This window comes from Piliocolobus tephrosceles, chromosome 14, assembly GCF_002776525.5.
Source record: "Piliocolobus tephrosceles isolate RC106 chromosome 14, ASM277652v3, whole genome shotgun sequence".
Lineage (NCBI taxonomy): Eukaryota > Metazoa > Chordata > Mammalia > Primates > Cercopithecidae > Piliocolobus > Piliocolobus tephrosceles.
In genome coordinates, this window is record NC_045447.1 from 107,956,256 (window position 1) to 107,971,434 (window position 15,179).

A 15,179-nucleotide genomic window follows, 5' to 3' on the forward strand; every position below is an offset into this window, starting at 1 on the left:
AGGAAATTTAGAGGTAGCAATAATGAGTAAAGGTAACATTTCCATGGAAACTGAGCTAAATGAGTAAAAACAATACAAATAATATGGAAAGGATTACAACAAGGTTGATAGGATATTGTGTTCAAGCCCTAGATAAACCCAACCAACTAATATTTGAGATAGAAGTACGTAGTACAGAAGTATCTAACTGTAATTATTTTGAGAAATGCTAAACCTCAAAATAAAAAAATGTGATTTTTGCACTTGCCATAACTGAAAATTTGTTTTTCCTCTCTTTTTGACAACATTCTATCACCCTCGCCTGCAACCAAAATGACCCTCACCCTGGAAGCCAGCACTGGGATTCCATCATCATCGAGCTCCTTGACATGCAGGTCGGCTTCACTGTGGACAAACACAATCATCATTTGCAGACAAAAGGAGAATCCAGTTATTTGATCTTAATTATAAGATGTGACAATTACATCTCCAATATTACAGATTTTATGTCATAAATTGCTCTGGAGCACTGCAACCTAACAAGTCCTCCTGAGAGGCCCATCTAGCCTGCTGCCCAGGCCACAGCCAACCTTGCCACCAGCCTTTTCATCAGTACATAGAACAACTATTTGTAATTGTCCTCCAGTTGAAAGAACATGCCTGAAGTTGTCAATTGTGTTTATATATTTTAGGTAGGTAGGTAAAGAGAAGTTCTTGTTGTTGGTGAATCACAGACAATTGTTCTCTTTAGAGGAGAAGGCAACCTGGGTAGTGGAGAGGACATTGTTTTCATTGTTGTGTATCCAGGGCCCGGCATAGAGCCGAGAAAATAGTTAGCGTCAGATAAATTACTGTTGGATTCAGTTATCACGAGATTCCTTTGCTAATGCTGAGAAGTAGAGAAGGTAGAGAAGATAGAATTTTATGCATAGGGAAATAAAAGACTCAGAGAAGGGTTTGCCTTATTGAAACCCTCTTAGATTTGAGAGCCCTTTAAGATAAATATCATTGCCGAGCGCGGTGGCTCAAGCCTGTAATCCCAGCACTTTGGGAGGCCGAGATGGGTGGATCACGAGGTCAGGAGATCGAGACCATCCTGGCTAACACGGTGAAACCCCCCATCTCTACTAAAAAATACAAAAAAAAAAACTAGCCGGGCGAGGTGGCAGGCGCCTGTAGTCCCAGCTACTCGGGAGGCTGAGGCAGGAGAATGGCGTAAACCCGGGAGGCAGAGCTTGTAGTGAGCCGAGATCCGGCCACTGCACTCCAGCCTGGGTGACAGAGTGAGACTCCGTCTCAAAAAAAAAAAAAAAAAAGATAAATATCATTGAATTTGACCTAGGTGAGCATTTATATTAATTCTAGGCTTACAGGTCTAGAGGAAGCCTTTGTAAAGTCTTTGACATCTCTGAATAAGATTGAAAGTGCCACTCTGAAACCTACTGCATAGCCTCACTTACTTTACTTACCAGAAAACATGTTGCCTTCTTGTTCCACTCTTCAAAGTCAAAGACCTTGTGACTTTTCTGAGCCCTGAGGATGAAGGATGAGGTTTCTGTCACTTTTCAACTTTGAATATAGAACAGATAAGGATATTTACTGTCCAGTGAACTTCAACATGTTTCAGCAAGCCTCATCTTTGTTCTCATTGATGGAAAGCTTACATTACATCTTTCCCAGCCAGAACATTCAGCAAGAGATATAATAAATGAATTCTATAAAGAAATACATAGGTGTTTTACACAATTAAGACTTCTCTATGGTCTCCCACAACTCTTACAGATAAATAGATTACAGATAATAATCATTTGGTAATAAATAAACACTTTAGGTAATGAGAGATACTCAGAATCCCTGGAGAAAATAAATTCTTATTTTCTCTTAAAAAGACAGCATGTCCTGGGCATATATGGAATGCCATGTCCAAGCACACACCCAGCTCCATCCCCATTAGGAGTCACAATTGGCACATTGCTGATGACAAGGTCAAACACAGACCTTTCCCCTTTGGCCTAAACCTGCTGACAAGGCAAGACACAGATCCTCCACCACCCATTCTTTGTCTCATTATTAATTAGCTAAGATGAGAACTGTTTGTTCCTCCAAACTAACAAAATCCAAAGATAAACATTTCTTGTTGAGTTGACTAAGACCCCCCACAATTGCAAAATAATTTTAGTAGTAAATTATACCACCAGTTACACAGTCACAAACTACTGAGATCTGACCATGTTTTCTCTATTACAAATAGTCCTAATGAAATCATATGCTCCACTGGTGCATTTTGTCTTTGACAGTTACCAGCCTCTTTTACTGGAGTCACAGCTCACAATGTAGAGGAAGTTACGCTGGGGACTTTAGTTACTTTGCACTTTGTAGGAACTGTGCTCAATAAACAATTGATTCACTTATCACGAGAGATAATAGGCAAATAAAAAGAATTCTTATACTTTTGATGGCAGCTAATTGGGCTCCCAGGTGTGTCTGGCATACTGGAAAGAGGGTTCCTGGGTTCTGCAGGCTGCAGACATGAACTTCCACATTTGCTACTTGTCTCCTTCAAGGAAGCCACTTCACTCCCTAAGCCTCAGGTATTCAATTTGTGAAATGGTAAGTGCTAGATTTCTAATGTTAACACTGTGGAGAAAAATTCCTTTTCTTAGTAGAAATATCTTCCATATTCCCAAAACACACACACTTCTGTTTCTCTTAAGGAAATGCTTCTATTGACCTGTTAGAATAGGAGTTGAAATCCCAGGTGACAATTTCGAATAACAATATAAGAGGTTAATGTTCTGCTTTAGACGATGGAGGTTAGAAGCAAGTCAGCTAACTGCAGAGCTATTGTTTTGCTGATTGGATTCAAGTAGAGTGACAGATCTGAGTACCTTGGGACAAAATGAGGGCATTTCTGAGGAAATAGAAGTCTAAAAGAAAAGAAAGAGGGTAAGTCATGTGAACCACCTTCTCAAAGTGTAGTTCCTTTTGGCTATTTAGTTAACTAGTGTAAGAGTAAATACAAAGGGAACATAAGAAAAAAGTAATAATTCTCCCTGATGGAAAAAGGGAAAGAGATCTGCACAACCACCACCCATCATTTCCTCAGAATATTTTCTTTTAAAAACGTATAAATTATTTCTCTGCTTCTTAGGGATATAGCAATTCTTTTTAAGAAAAAAGATAAACAAGTCTCTTGCCAGTTTTACAATGTAGGAATGTATTTCTCGAGGGTCTGGAACTATCTCTGAGATGAAATCACCAAGGAGGATTGTACCCCATCTCCTCATCTTTATAAACCAAAAATAAAACTCATAGCCACCACCCCTCATAACCATCTGAATGGAACCCTCCTCTGCCAGGGCACCCTAAATTTAACCTGAAAGACTGGTTTAGGCCACGATGGTGAGACAGCCAGGTGGGAGAGAGTCCCCAGAGAAACTCCAACCAGCCCACATTGGAAGAAATGCACCTTGGGGTGGAGCCCCAGAAATTGCACTGTTTGCAGTGGGAAGAGCCTGGCCCCACCTCTTCCTGTGTGGAACCTGGGATTCAATCTACAAAGCAGGAAGCACACCAGCAGAGACTCTGGCTTTGCAGAGGGTCCCCGTTCCCCCCTTTTTTTCTTTTCACCCAATAAAACCCTGCTTTACTCACCCTTCCACTCGTCTGCAAGCCTAAATTTTCGTGGCCATGGGACAAGGACCCCATCTTTAACTGAACTAAGGCAAAGTCTTGCAACAGTGGGGAGGGAGGGTCAGACATGCCTCATTATGCCCTCTTTCCTCTTGGAATTCAGGAAAAGCCAATCACCATTTAACATCAACACAAGCCTTAAGTCTGAGAAGAAACCTTTACAATCTATTCTCCCTGAAACCTGGTACATGGAGGCTTCATCTGCACGATAAAACTTCAGTGTGTGCAACCTCTTATCATAACACAGACATTGTTTTCTATGATAATAACTCTTTCAACCAATTGCGAATCAGAAATTTTTTCGTTCTACCTATAACCTGGACACCTCCTTGCTTTGAATTGTCCTACCTTTCTGGACTGAACCAATGTATATCTTAAATGTATTTGATTGATGTCTCATGTCTCCCTAAAATGTATACAACTGGGCTGTGCTGCAATCAGCTTAGACACATGTTCTCAGGATCTCCTGAGGGTTGTGTCATGGGCCTTGGTCACTCATATTTGGCTTAGAATAAATCTCTACAAATATTTTACAAAGTTGGACTCTTTTTATTGACATTTTCATGGGAGGGTAGGAACCTAATGTTACCTAGGTGTCTGGCTCCACATTGCAAAACTGCCTCCTGGTATAAAGATATGAGAATTTGTTATTCCTTTGGAGAAAGGTAATTAGCAAGCACGCATGGTCAATTTCAATTATCCAGTGAATTTTGGATGACTTATATGTGGCAAATGGTGCTCTCAAGTCCTTTTACTTACTTACAAACTACTTATCATCGATCTTAAGAAGTATAGGTATGGGTTTTACCTACTTGGCCACATGAAAGGGTGAGATTTCTGTTTTTCAGTCTCTTCAGCAGATTTCTTGTGATGCACATTGAAGTGTGCTTTAGTGCTTATTCAACGACATCTATTCTACTTTTGTGGAGAGGTTTCCTGAACAGATTTTGTTTTAAATTATTTCCCAAACACTAGATATTTGCTAGACCTGAGACTGCAAAAAAGGGGTCAGCAAGCTTTTTCTGTAAAGGCCCAGATAGTAAATATTTAGGCTTTATGTGTCACAGTTTTAGGGCATATTATTTTCTTTGGTTTTTTGGTTTGCTTGTTTGTTTGTGTGTGTGTTTGTTTTTTGTTTTTGTACAGCCTGTCATTAATGTATAAAACATTCTTAGCTTGTGGCCTGAATGGGCACTAGATTTCGCCCTTGGCTCCATAATTTGCTAACTGTAAAGTGTGGGAGGAGATTGTGAAACCCTTCCCAGAAACCTAACAGGGCCACCTTCAGAGGGTGATGCTACCTGTAGGGAAACCGATGACACAGATCCAGTCTTTTATTTACTTCCCCAGACACTAGAGTTTGGCTCCACTTCTGTGCCAAAGGAATGCAGTGAAAAGAGAAGAGAGGTATTCAAAGGTGACGTACACAGTTGATTGTCATTATTCACAGTAGTTCTGTTCTATAAGGTTTCGGTAAATACCAAATTACTGTAGGGGCAGAAAGCTTCCCCTCTGCCCTCTGAAGGTTCACTGCTGAAATGAGCTGACAATAGACAGATCAACAGGGGAAAAATGCATGCAATTTATTAATGCGTACATGCAAATGGGAATCCTGAAAATATGAGACTCAAAGAAGGGCTTTGCTTAAGACTTAAATGCCCTCTGGTTGGTTAATTTACAGGGGACAGGGAAAAGGGAGACTGTGGGCACGTTTAGAGGGAAAGTAAATTATTTTAGGGAAAATGAATGAGCTCAAAGAAGAAACAATTGGCCTGGTACAAAGTTCCTCTGAGCTCTGGGGGAGGTACAAGCAAATCGTGGAAACGTGAGACCAGAACTTCATCGTAAACACAGGTTGTCATTATGCAGATAAAATCTTTCACATAATCTCTCTGAGCTGCCCTCAGAAGGATAGGTGAAAAGTCTGTCCGGACATGGTAATGACTTATTTTCTCCTCTCTCGTGGTTAATCTTTCCTGGTTATATGATTAGAGAGGGAGTTTTAAAACAACTGCATTTCTTTGTGTCAATTTGACTGGGCTAAATTGAAACAAACCAAACAAAAACACTGCATTTCTTCTGGAGAAGCCACCCTTGATCAGACTCGATCAGATAAGAGGAAACTTCAGCAAAAGCCCCTCCTTGCTTGCTTCCTTGCTTCACGAAGAAAGAGGATGGTGGGTGATATGGCTTGGCTATGTCCCCACACAAAACTCATCTTGAATTGCAGCTCCCATAATTCCCACATGTTGTGGGAGGGACGCAGTAGGAGATAGTTGAATCATGGAGGCTCTTACCCCCATATCGTTCTCCTGGAACAAACTAAGTCTTATGAGATCTGATGTTTTTATAAGGGGAAAACTCTTTCACTTGATTCTCATTCTTTCTTGTCTGCCGCCAGGTAAGATGTGCCTTTTGCCTTGCACTGATTATGAGGCCTTCCCGGCCATGTGGAACTGAGTCCATTAACCCTCTTTTTCTTTATAAATAACTCAGTCTTGGGTATGTCTTTATCAGCAGCATGAGAACAGACTAACACAGTAAGGCGGGGTTAGGGGACTGATGGTGTTAGACAGAGATGTTGGTCCTGAGGCTTACTTCTGAGGCCTTTCAATTTTATTGAATTCAAAGCACTCAAGTTGTCAAAGTGCCATTTTTGAGGATATGGTTCTCAGAGCTCCAACATTAGCAAGTACGAAATCGTTGCTCCTTGGGAAAATGTAAGGGACGTTTCTGTGAGCCTCTGGCTGCAACATTTTCATCAAATGATCAACACATAATCTTGTTTTATATGTGTTTCTGTTTAAAGACAGCTTATTTAATATATAACATTTATTCATCAGCATCGAAATTATAGCCAATGGCACTATAGGTCATATCTGAACAAAGTTTTTCTTACATGTGTCTCCATAATGCACATCAAGGCCTTTTTGTGCTGTGAGAGCACTTCAGCACTATGCTTGGGGGCCATTGCAAACAACAAAATCACCAGAAAAGCACAAAAATATGAAAACCACGGCACTAAATGGATTGTGCAAAGGACACTTGATTTTAGTATGAGAGCTGAAACAAGAAGGCAGAGCATGGTTTTGTTCAACATCAGCTGGGTATGTGCAAGCTGGGAAAGGGAAATTTTTGGCCAGTCTGTGTATGACAACAAAGGTGCTGTGAGTATGAATTTTGGGGTTACAAATAAATTTAAGTAGATGGGTGAATCTGCAAATACAAATACATTTTAGCAAGAAGGTGGATTTGAAAATACAAAATCCACGAATAATGAGAATTGACATTCTGTGGGAGTTTTATTGAATGTGAAGTGTAAAATCTATTTTCTAACTATTCACAACTACTTATGAACAATGAATTCACTTCCAAATATGTTTTTGTAAAGAGTGTGTATATATTGATGGGGTGTTCCTGGAAGTGCTGAGTAAAACCTCCATTTGGGTGTTATTATCACCTGACATTTCAGCCCCACTTTTGGGTTACATCATATAATCTTAAGAATTTAAAAGAATCTAATTAAAATATTTGTATGTTAAATTCCATTTGAGGACATTTTAGGAGTAAGAGTGTGTCTGGATATAAAATGTCATAATTCTTGGCTTGGATTGTTACAGTCATCTATTACCATATTTAGAATAATAGCTATGACAAGCTTCTGCAAGTAGGTCATGTTGGTGCTAATTGCTTGTCAAAGCTGGATCCCCAAATATCACCAACATAATGTGTTGATGAGACAAAGCTGATTGCTTATTTATTGCAAAGTGTTTTTTTGTTTTTGTTTTTGTTTTTTGAGACAAAGTTTCTCTCTTGTCGCCTAGGCTGGAGTGCAGTGGTGCAATCTCGGCTCACTGCAACCTCCGCCTCCCAGGTTCAAGCAATTCTCCTGCCTCAGCTTCACAAGCAGCTGGGATTGCAGGCATGTGTCACCACGCCCAGCTAATTTTTTGTATTTTTAGTAGCGGCGGGGTTTCACCATGTTGGCCATGCTAGTCTCGAACTCCTGACCTCAGGTGATCTACCCGCCTCAGCCTCCCAAAGTGCTGGGTTATAGGTGTGAGCCACTGCACCCGGCTTATTGCAAAGTTTATTCTTTACCAGTGTGGCAGGAAAATAATTGACCTCCCAAAGATGTCCACACACTCATCTCTGGAATATGTGAGTATGTGAACTTACATGAAAAATGTAAATTAAGACCACAGATGGAATTAAAGTTGTTAACTCACTTTGAAATAAGGAGATTATCCTGGATTATCCAGATGGGGCTAACCACAAATTCTTAAAAGTGGAAGAGGGAGGCAGAAGAGAAAGAACCAAAGAGATGGCAGCATGAGAAGGCCTCCCAGCCTATCACTGCTGACTGTGAAGATGGAGGAAGAGGCCAGGAACTGAGGACAGCAGGCAGCCTCTAGATTCTGGAAAAGTCAAAGACACAGGAGCCCAGAGCCTGCAGGAAGAACCTCTACCCTGCTGATGCCTGGGTTTTAGGTCAGTGAGACCCACGTTGAACTTCTGACCAAGAGGACTGTAGGATAACAAGTCTGGATTGTTTACAACACTGTTTGTGGTAATTTGTTACAGCAGCAATAGAAAATACACCACGGCAAGGGAGAGAGTGTAGCCTCTGTAAATTGCTCTCAGCGTCTCAGAGGAGAGAAGGGGATATTAGAATTTACTGAGAATTGCAAGTTTGGGTTTAAGATGCGTCTCTGAAGGAGAGGACTTGATTGGAATTATATGAGAATCGTGATACAACAGTCTGGGCTTAGTGAAAATAGTGAGGTGAGGATTTGTGGGGAAGGATTCAAAGACTCAAGCTGTAAACTCGGTCTATGCTTTCCCCCGAAGAGTTGATAAAGCATTTGTGAAGTTCCTATAATGAAAAAGCAAACCATTCTGGAGGTAGGACAGTCCTCCAAAAGTAATATTAATGGAACAATAGAATAACAAAATCATGTTAATATCAGTGGGAAGGTGTGGCTTCGGTTCTCAGTGTCCAGGCTGAGATGGTTCTCTTGGTTCTTGATTTAATAGCTGATCTTCTGTAGAAAAATGTATAGCTGTCACTGCCCTGCTTCCTCTGTGTATTAATTTATGACTATGATCAAAGACACAAAAGCAATATAAGTATGATCTGGACAGAAAAAAAGAAATATTTGGCAGCTAACTATGAAGAAAATAGAGTATTCTGATGGCTGCTTTCATTACTATCACTGTGTACATTGCTGAAAGTAGAACGTGAGCAGAATACAATAATTTTCAAATTTAAAACATGCTTTGCTGTCTACTATGACATGCTAATAAGGTAACAAATTCTTATCAATCATGTTTGAAAAGGACACAAATAGAACACAGTGCTTGCCATTTTAGTGACTGTCAGATTTCTTGTGACAACTGAGAATGTTAATTTTATAGTAAACTTGCCATTACTCTGTATGTAGTTCATCACGATGTCTTCTGAAGCCGTTTCAATCATGGCCTGGTGTTAAATACCTATGCAATGCTGCTTTTATCAATGCAATGCATGCAATGCCCATAAAACTCATGTCTTTTAAAACTAGTTTGTAGCAAGAAATCTTTAAGACATCACCAGTTAAGTGTGAAATAATACAGAATACTCTCTCATAATTTTTAAATCTTTAAATATTAATTTCAACATCAAACACAATTGATTGTGGTACCACATTTTTTAACACGATTAACTTGATAGCTAATACAAATCAATGTGAATGTAAATATATAAGCAATAACATAGGTAAGATAATAAACATCTGATTATTTGCTCAGCAAATATTTTCTTACCAACTTTACAAATCTCTTTTTTTTTTTTTGCATTATTTTGAAATATTTACTTTTGTTAGATTCAGTGAAGCAAGTAACATTTGAATTTGAAAATAAACTTAACCGTGATTTGTGGAACAGGTTTTCATTTCACTGTTGACCAAGATTTTTGAAATAAATGACACATATACTGCAACTAATTAAATTTGGGATAATTTGATAATTAAATTTGAGATATGACTTTGACCAAATTTATCAAAATTTATTATAATAACTCTTTTAAATTAATCGCATTTTTATTCATGTGCTATGTTAAATAAAAATTATGGGAGGCCATTGTTTTAGACTGAGATCCTGCACTAGGCCCCAGTAGATCAGACTCAACAAAAATATAGTCACTTATGCTAAATGCCACATAATCAAACTGAAATTTTAAGAAAGTAGACAGGTGCCAGAACAGAGCAGTTTTTCTTCTAGACAGGAACTTCCAGTCTACCAGAGTCGGTGCAAAAAGGAACTCCCCTCTGCTTTAACCCTTACAACAAATTAACCTGGATTAACCTGATGTTAACCAATCAGCTTTTTGTCTGTTGTTTTGTTTAATTGTTCTCATTTTACAAAACCTACTGTTCTTCCGTTGTCTGTGGAAGCTCTCATCCTATTTTGCAGAATGAAGGCTACCCTGATTCATGAATCACAAATAGAAGCCAATTACATCTATAACAAAATTTGTTCTAATTTTGTCTTTTAAAAAGTTACCGTCATAGACCAGGCACAGTGGCTCAAGGCTATAATCCCAGCACTTTGGAAGGTCAAGGTAGGCAGATTGCTTGAGCTCAGGAGTTTGAGACCAGCCCGGGCAACACGGTGAAACACAGCCTCTACAAAAAATAACCAGATATGGTGGCATGTGTCTGTAGTCCCAGCTACTCCAAAGGCTGAGGTGGAAGAATCACTTGAGGCCAGGAGGTCAAGGCTGCAGTGAGCCATGATCACTACAGCCTGGGCAACAGAGCAAGACTCTGTCTCAATAAACAAACAAACAAACAAAAAAACCAGTTATCATCATAAATTTTGTTTTTATTAAGAAAGGGCAACTTAACACTTTCTTAGCTCTTCAGGATGTAGATTGGTTATCTAACATATATTAACGTCTCAACTATTTTATTATCTTTTAAAAATATGTTTGTGTGGAATATGGAGTGAATTAAGTTAAATTCCAGATAAATATTTTCATTATCTTGCGAAGTTTCCAAAATGCTATGTGTTTTTGTATATAATTATTTACAACTTATTTTAAACACATTACTTCAGCCTATTAGGGATCCAGTGACAGGGCCTGGATGTTTGTCTCCTAAACCTCATGTTGAAATTTGAACCCCAGTGTTGGAGGTGTTGGAGGTGGGGCCTAATGGGAGGCGTTAGGGTCATGGGAGCAGACGCCTCATGAAAAGACCGTTGCCCTCCCTGGGGAGAGGGGATGAATGAGCTCTCCCTGTTAGTTCCCAAGAAAGCTAGTTGCTGTGAAGAGCCCGGAGTCCCCTCCCCCTCTCTCGCCTCTTTTCTCACTATGTGATCTCACTACACGTTGGCTTCCCTTTGCCTTCTACCATGTGTGGAAGCAACCTGAGGAATTCAGCAGAAGCTGAGCAGATGCTGGTGCCATTCTTCCTGTATAGGCTGCAAAATCATGAGTCAAATAAACCTCTTTTTTTAATATACATTTTTAAGTTTCAGGAAATTTTTTTTTTTTTTTTTTTTTTGAGACACAGTCTCGCTCTGTCGCCCAGGCTGGAAGCGATACCGGCTCACTGCAACCTCCACCTCCCGGGTTGGAGCTATTCTCTGCCTCAGCCTCCAGAGTAGCTGGGATTACAAGCGCCCACACCATGCCCGGCTAATTTGTGTATATGTGTGTATTTTCAGTAGAGATGGTGTTTCACTGTCTTGGTCAGGCTGGTCTTGAACTCCTGACCTCGTGATCCACCCACCTCGGCCTCCCAAAGTGCTGGGATTACAGATGTGAGCCACTGCGCCCGGCACAGGAATTTTTTTATAGCAACACAAATGGGTTAAGATATTCAACGCAATGGTTCCTGCCAAAAAACACTTTGCCATCCCATGTCACGTTACAGACTTCAGGAGAAAGGACGTTTAGAAGCATAAAGACATTTACAAGCACGGTAGTTCCTGTTCTTATTAAAACACATGATTGCTCTAGCTCAGTATTTGCTCTGATTTAAATGACTGCCCCAGCACACCTCCGGCCTTCAGGTTTACTCTGTTTTCCCAGCACAGCACAGTTTTGCTAACTTGTAAAACTCTAATTTCTCATTTTAAAAAATCAGATTTCTGGTTTCTCATAAAAAGAAATCAGAGAAGACCTGATCACACTGGGAGGCATCCCTTATAGGGCAGGACTATCCCCTTTCAATGAGCCAGGCTCTGTCCGGAGAGACCCCATTCCCTCCCAGCTCCACTTACTCCTTACCTCTCCTTGGAGGCTTTTACCCGCGATCATTTTTAGCCAACTCTGCTGCCTTTGCCTGCAAGAGAAGATTAGGCATATAATTAACATTTCAGTAACAGATCAGGCAGAGTCAGAATTAGGGCTTTTGAAACACATCGCAGTGTTCATTTACAAGCGATTAGTGGTGGCCACAGGACTGGCTGCCTCTGATTTGCCTTGCTTTAGGGAAGCCATTTTTGTCTTCCCTCTACTTCTGGCTATTGGAATGTTTCCGTGTTCCAGCATATGGCACACTTAGTTTCTGAGGTTTTTGCTCCCAGGAAAAGAGAAAGTCCCCAAACTTAATTTTATCCTGGGAAAAGTGCATCTAAACCTTTAATTCAGAGCAGATTATCACTGGACGAATGGAGGCAGGACGGCACACTTCCGGGTTCTTCTTCACCAGCTTTTCCCGCGCCAGCGAAAATGCAGCCAGCACCCAGGGAGGGTGCAGAGCAACCGGGCATGCGCCAGGTGACGTCAATCCGAAGAGACCAAGATTTACCTGGTCGCACCTGCGGAACGCCCCCCGACGCGCCCGTGCCCCGCCTATTGCCCTCCCACTGCTAGAAAAGCCGCTCTGGGCCAGCGGGCCACCATCCTTTCTGAGTCTCTCACTCCTGTCGGGATGTGGGACTGCAGGAACTCCGTCTGCGAGCCCCACCGGGGGACTCTGCCCGCCTTCTTTGCGGGAGGCTGACAGACCTCTTCTCCACACCTTAGGTTACCAAAAATAAACTTGCAGTTTTGCTCCTACACTTGCCTACCCGCTGGTTCTTTTGCGCTAGCTGGGCTGGTCTTAGAAAAACAAATCAATCACTAAGCATAGTCAGACCTAAGCAGGCAATATTTAGAGACAGACAAACCTTGAAATAATAGCAACTGGCTACTGTATCTCTACTAAGAACTCGCTTCAAGTGTAGACATGGTTTTCTCCTATAAATCTCACCCTTAGGAATTGACAATTTGTCCTAGGTCAGGATAATATTAGTTTAGCACTCACAGTAAGTTTTTCTGGAAATTTAGAATGGTACAGAGGGTTATATTCTTAGGAATAAATATAAGCTATTTTCCCCCCTCTATGTTCTGTGTGTCATTGTGGCTGGTGAATGAAGAAGGGACAGACACTTTGGGAGGCCGAGGTGGGCAGATCATGAGGTCAGGAGATGGAAATCATCTTGGCCAACATGGTGAAACCCCGTCTCTACTAAAAATACAAAAATTAGCTGGGCATGGTGGTGCGTGCCTGTAATCCCAGCTACTTGAGAGGCTGAGGCAGGATAATTTCTTGAACCAGGGAGTTAGAGGTTGCAGTGAGGTGAGATTGTGCCACTGCACTCCAGCCTGGCAACAGAACAGGACCCCATCTCAAAAAAAAAAAAAAAAAAAGGACAGAAAGAAAGAGAGCAATTTCTCCCTCCAAGCTTCCATACTCCCTTCATCTGCAATGCATATGGACATGTGAACACTTTCCTTCACTACTGGACTTAACAGACTGACACATGAGGGGCAGGCATCACCCTCTCCGCAAGACAACACAAGAAATGATTCAAGGTGAGGTAGAGGACAGGTGATATTCCTGACCTGGCTCCGAACTTTGCTGGCTGAGTGACCATGGATGAATGGCTGATCCACCATAATTCCCGTCTTTAAACTGAGATTTTAGAATGGGTTGTGTTGTAGAGTAGAACAGCCATTATGAAAAACATTATGGAGGTTCCTCAAAATCTTAAAACTGGAACCAGCATATGACCCAGCAATCTCACTAGTGGCATATATAGAAAGAAAATGAAATCAGTATGTCAAAGAGACATCTTCACTTCTACATTTACTACGGTGTTACTTACAACAGCCAAGATATGCAATCAGCCTAAGTGTTCATCGATGAATCCGTGGATTTTTAAGATGTGGTATATATACGCAGTGGAATACTGTTGAGCCGAAAAACACAATGAAATCCTGTTATGTTCAACAACATCGATGAACAAAGAGGACATTAGGTTAAGGGAAATAAGTTCGGCAAAGAAAGAGAAATAATGCATGATCTCACTCATATGTAGAATCTAAAAAGTTGGGCCGGGTGTGGTGGCTCATGCCTGTAATCCTAGCACTTTGGGAGGCTGAGGAGGGTGGATCACCTGAGGTCAGGAGTTTGAGAACAGCCTAGTCAACATGGCAAAATCCTATCTCTACTGAAAATACAAAAGTTAGCCGGGCTTGGTGGCACATGCCTGTAATCCCAGCTACTTGGGAGGCTGAGGAAGAAGAATCACTTGAACCCGGGAGGTGGAGGTTACAGTGAGCCGAGATTGCACCACTGCACTCCAGTGTGACAGGAGCTAGACTTCATCTCAACAAAAAAAAAAGTTTATGTCATAGAAGTAGAAAGTAAAATCGTTACCAGAGACTGGGATGTTGGTGGCAATGGGAAGATACTGGCCGAAAGATATATAATTACACTTAGATAGTTAAATGTCCAAAAAAAGCAAATGTATAGAGACGGAAAGAAGATAAGCCATCACCTGGGGCCGAGGGATGGTGAGGAGAGGAGAGACGGAATGAGGAGAGAAATGAGGAAAGAGTACTAATGGTCATGGGGTTTCTTTTTTGGGTGATGAAAATGTCCTAAAAGTAATTGTGGTGATGGCTGCACAACCCCTGAACATACTAAAAGGCACTGGATTGTATACTTTAAATGCGTGAATTGTATGATATGTGAATTATATCCCAATAAAGCTATTTTTAAAAAATGGTTGTGATGAGGAGTGATGCCTATGAAACATTTAACGTAGTGCCATATACAGTGACAACTCGGTAATATTTAGTTATTTGTATTATTGTGCCATCTCCAAGACACTTGCCACTAGTCTCTACAGTACCACAAGTAAAACTATGTGGAATATTCCACACGCTCCAGTGTCCACTCTTTGGCAATGGTGTGGTCTATAAAATATAATGTCCTCTTTCAGACCTGGAAGTGGAAGGAAGCTGCACACATTTGAAAGAAAATCGTCTAATTAAATTCATTATCTTTATGACATAGAGATATGGAAAATGGATGTAAATACAGGAGCTTTGTTTTTAAAAGTTGAATGATAAATTCTGCTGAAATACAGTGTCATTCACTATGTAGGCAAACAGCATCTACAAAAAGTTAGGCAGAGGGATGTGTTTTTTTTTTTTTTTTTTTTTTTTTTTTTTTTTTTTTTTTTTT

General features: G+C 40.7%; 1 long non-coding RNA gene across 1 annotated transcript in view; it reads right to left on the reverse strand.

Moving 5' to 3' along the window:
- Positions 1-314: 314 nt before the first annotated feature.
- Positions 315-15,179, reverse strand: part of LOC111529810 — a 21,387-nt gene continuing 6,522 nt past the window's right edge. Inside the window, exons 2-4 of the long non-coding RNA XR_002727572.1 lie at positions 11,948-12,002; positions 1,449-1,512; positions 315-384 (exon numbers count right to left, since the gene is read on the reverse strand). This is a non-coding gene — a long non-coding RNA (uncharacterized LOC111529810). The remainder of the gene's footprint in view (positions 385-1,448; positions 1,513-11,947; positions 12,003-15,179) is intronic.